The following is a 3,688-nucleotide window of genomic DNA, read 5'->3' as shown; positions in this document are numbered from 1 at the left end:
TTCCAACACCTTTAACGACAACAATGGCCCGGGCGGTGGCTCAGGCGCCGGCGGCTTTCATGGCCTGGGCGGCGGCTCAAATTCTAATCCTCAAAATGGTCAAGGGGGCTTTAATCAGCAGTCTGGCCAGGGTCATCAACAGCAGTAGGGGGGTTATCAGACCAATCCAAAATAGCTTAGCGGTGGACAGTATCATGTATTTACCACCAGTCTGTGTAAGCGAGATAAGAAGCTTCATAAGAGGGCTGTGAATGCTGTTGAGCCGGCGGTTCCACGCTATTTACGATGGTCTGAGCAGCCTATAGTGTGGAGTAGGGAGGATCACCCTCCCCGGGTGGATAATCCGGGTCACTTGGCCTTGGTGGTGGCTCCTCAGGTGGGAGGATATAAGTTCACTAAGGTGCTCATGGATGGAGGCAGTAGCATCAACATCCTCTATTATGAGACTTTCCGTCGTATGGGGTTGATTGATAAGAACCTCAGCCAGTCAAACACTATTTTCCATGGTGTGGTCCCTGGTAAGTCGGCAAGATCGAGTTGGAAGTGGCTTTTGGAGACGAGCACAACTACAGGGTGGAAAAATTGACCTTTGAGGTGGTCAAGATAAGAAGCCCGTATCATGCCATATTTGGGCGGCCGGCTTACCCCAAGTTCATGGCACGGCCGTGTTACATGTATTTACAGCTCAAGATGCCGGGTCTCAATGGGACCATTACGGTTCATGGCAGCCGAAAGGTGGCCTTGGAGTGTGAGGAAGGCGATGCAGCTTATCCAGAATCTGTTTGTGCAACAGAGGAGTTAAAATTTTACAAGGACAATGTTGACCCAACAGATATGACCTCTCTGAAAAAGCCGACTACGGAGCATGAGCCGGCAATGAAATTTAAGTCGGCTGATGAGACTAAACTTGTTGATTTCGTTCCAGGTGATTCATCTCAGCAGTTTAGCATCAGTGCCAATCTAGATCCAAAATAGGAAAGCGCGCTCATCGAGTTCATCCGTGAGAATAGGGACATTTTTGCATGGAAACCTTCTGACATGCCAAGTGTACCTAGAGAACTCGCTGAGCACACTCTCAATGTTGATCCAAAATTTAAGCCGGTCAGGCAATTTCTTCGGCGGTTTAATGAAGAGAGGCGGAAAGCTATTGGTGAAGAGGTGGCCCGGCTCTTGGCGGCCGGGTTTATTGTTGAAGTCTTTCACCCAGAGTGGTTGGCTAACCCGGTGCTCGTGCTCAAGAAGAACGGCACCTGGCGGATGTGTGTGGACTACACGGACTTAAACAAAGCGTGTCAGACTGATCCTTTTGCCCTTCCCTGTATTGATCAAATCATTGATGCTACGGCGGGTTGTGAGCGCTTAAGCTTCTTGGATGCTTATTCCGGATATCATCAGATTAAAATGGCAGTTAAGGACCAGGAGAAGACGGCGTTCATCACTCCCTTTGGAGCCTTCTGTTATGTATCTATGCCTTTTGGGCTCAAGAGTGCACAGGCGACTTATCAGCGTTGCATGCAGAACTGTCTTCATAACCAGATTGGGCGCAATGTTCATGCTTATGTGGATGATATTGTGGTTAAGTCCAGGGAAGAGAAAACCCTGATAGATGATTTGAGGGAAACCTTTGATAATCTCCGGGTCTACAAGATGATGCTTAACCCGGCCAAGTGTGTGTTTGGTATTCCTGCAGGCAAGCTCTTGGGTTTCTTGGTTTCTAACAGAGGTATTGAAGCTAACCCGGAGAAGATCAAGGCAATCACCTCTCTGGCTAAGCCGGCGTGCATAAACGACGTCCAGCGCCTGGCGGGTCGTATTGCTGCTTTAAGCCGTTTGGGTGAGAAGGCCATGCCGTTGTACCAGTTGATGAAGAAAACTGATGACTTTGTCTGGAATAATGATGCTAATACTGCTTTTGAGGATTTGAAGAGACAGCTGGCAGAGCCCCCAGTCCTTGCTGCTCCGGTTGACAAGGAGCCTTTATTGCTGTATGTAGCTGCTAACACCCGGGCCGTCAGTGTGGCTGTGGTGGTGGAGCGCAAGGAAGAGGGCAAGGAGCATCCGGTTCAGTGGCCGGTTTATTACGTCAGTGAAGTACTCATCGAGTCCAAATAGCGGTATCCACATTGGCAGAAGCTTGTTTATGGTGTGTTCATGGCAAGCCGGAAGCTTAAGCATTACTTCCAGGGTCACCCTATCACTGTGGTTAGTTCTGCTCCCCTTGGAGATATCATCCAAAACAGAGAAGCTACAGGGAGAGTGGCTAAGTGGGCTATAGAGCTTGGGCCTCATGGTCTAAAATACGTGCCACGCACTGCGGTTAAATCTCAAGCTTTGGTGTATTTCATCAACGATTGGACAGAGCTACAAGTGCCCGAAGAAAAGCCGGATAACACATATTGGACCATTCACTTCGATGGGTCCAGGCAATTGGAGGGCTCGGGGGCTGGAGTTGTATTGGCTTCCCCTAAAGGTGACAAGTTTCATTATGTGCTACGGTTGATGTTTCCTTGCACTAACAATGCGGCTGAGTATGAGGCCTTGCTCCATGGTCTTCGGATGGCTAAGGAGATGAGCTTGAGCCGGGTAAGGTGCTTCGGCGACTCAGACTTGGTGGCTCAACAAGTATCAGGCAAGTGGGACTCCAAAGACCCTCTCATGGCGGCTTATCGCCGTGAAGTGGATGCCATTGCTGGGCACTTTCAGGGTTACCAAGTAGAGCACATTGACCGCAGGAAGAACGAGGCGGCTGATGCTTTAAGCCGGCTGGGATCTCAGCGAAAACCGGTGCCGCCTAATACTTTCCTGGACGGTTTGCATAACTGTAGCGACCAGACCTCAAATGGCCTGTGCTGCTGTGCACCAGTGTCATCCCTGGATCAGTAATGCTGACACGCACAGTACAAATGGAGGATTTATAACAGAGTAGCAATCACACACTTATTACATCGAATATCTTCGAAGAGATTAAGTATGATAAACATGGCTTAAGGCCATCTAATAACGATAACAGCGGAAGACTTGGAAGATAAGTGAGTCCATCAACTCCAGCGGCATCACCGAGTATAAGACCACGACCTAAGGCTCCTTACTCGTCGTCTGAAAAGTCTGCAACATGAAACGTTGCAGCCCGAAACGGGTCAGCACATAGAATATGCTGGCAAAGTAGCACATAGAGGATAATGAACAATGGTAAGGCTAGACTATATGCATATATGGCTGGTGGAAAGGCTCTATGGTTAATGTTTTTGCGAAAAGCCAATTTTATCCTACTGCAAAGGAATAAATTTTATTTAACTATCATGGTGGTTGAAACATTGAGAAGGTACCTCCAACTCAATCCCAATTAAGTAACATCATTAACCCAGCAAAATTAATTATAGTTTCACGGTGATGAGATTCAAATGATAATCCAGGTACTAGATACTCAAGTTGTCCATAACCGGGGACACGGCTAATCATGATCAGTTTGTACACTCTGCAGAGGTTTGTGCACTTTTCCCCTACATCTGCTAGTCCACCTCTTCAAGAGATCCTGTAACCTACTCAGCTATGCTAGAGCCCATAATAGCTTGTGGCTGCACACGGAAGTTTCTAGCATGAATAATCTTATGATCCCTTTGAGCCTGGGTGGCGGACCTTATACATACAGACAACACTGGGTTCTCCAGGTGCCTCAATCCACCCAGAT

This window comes from Aegilops tauschii, chromosome 3 (genome assembly GCF_002575655.3).
Source record: "Aegilops tauschii subsp. strangulata cultivar AL8/78 chromosome 3, Aet v6.0, whole genome shotgun sequence".
NCBI classification, from domain to species: Eukaryota; Viridiplantae; Streptophyta; class Magnoliopsida; order Poales; family Poaceae; genus Aegilops; species Aegilops tauschii.
Note: the sequence above shows the minus strand (reverse complement) of the source record.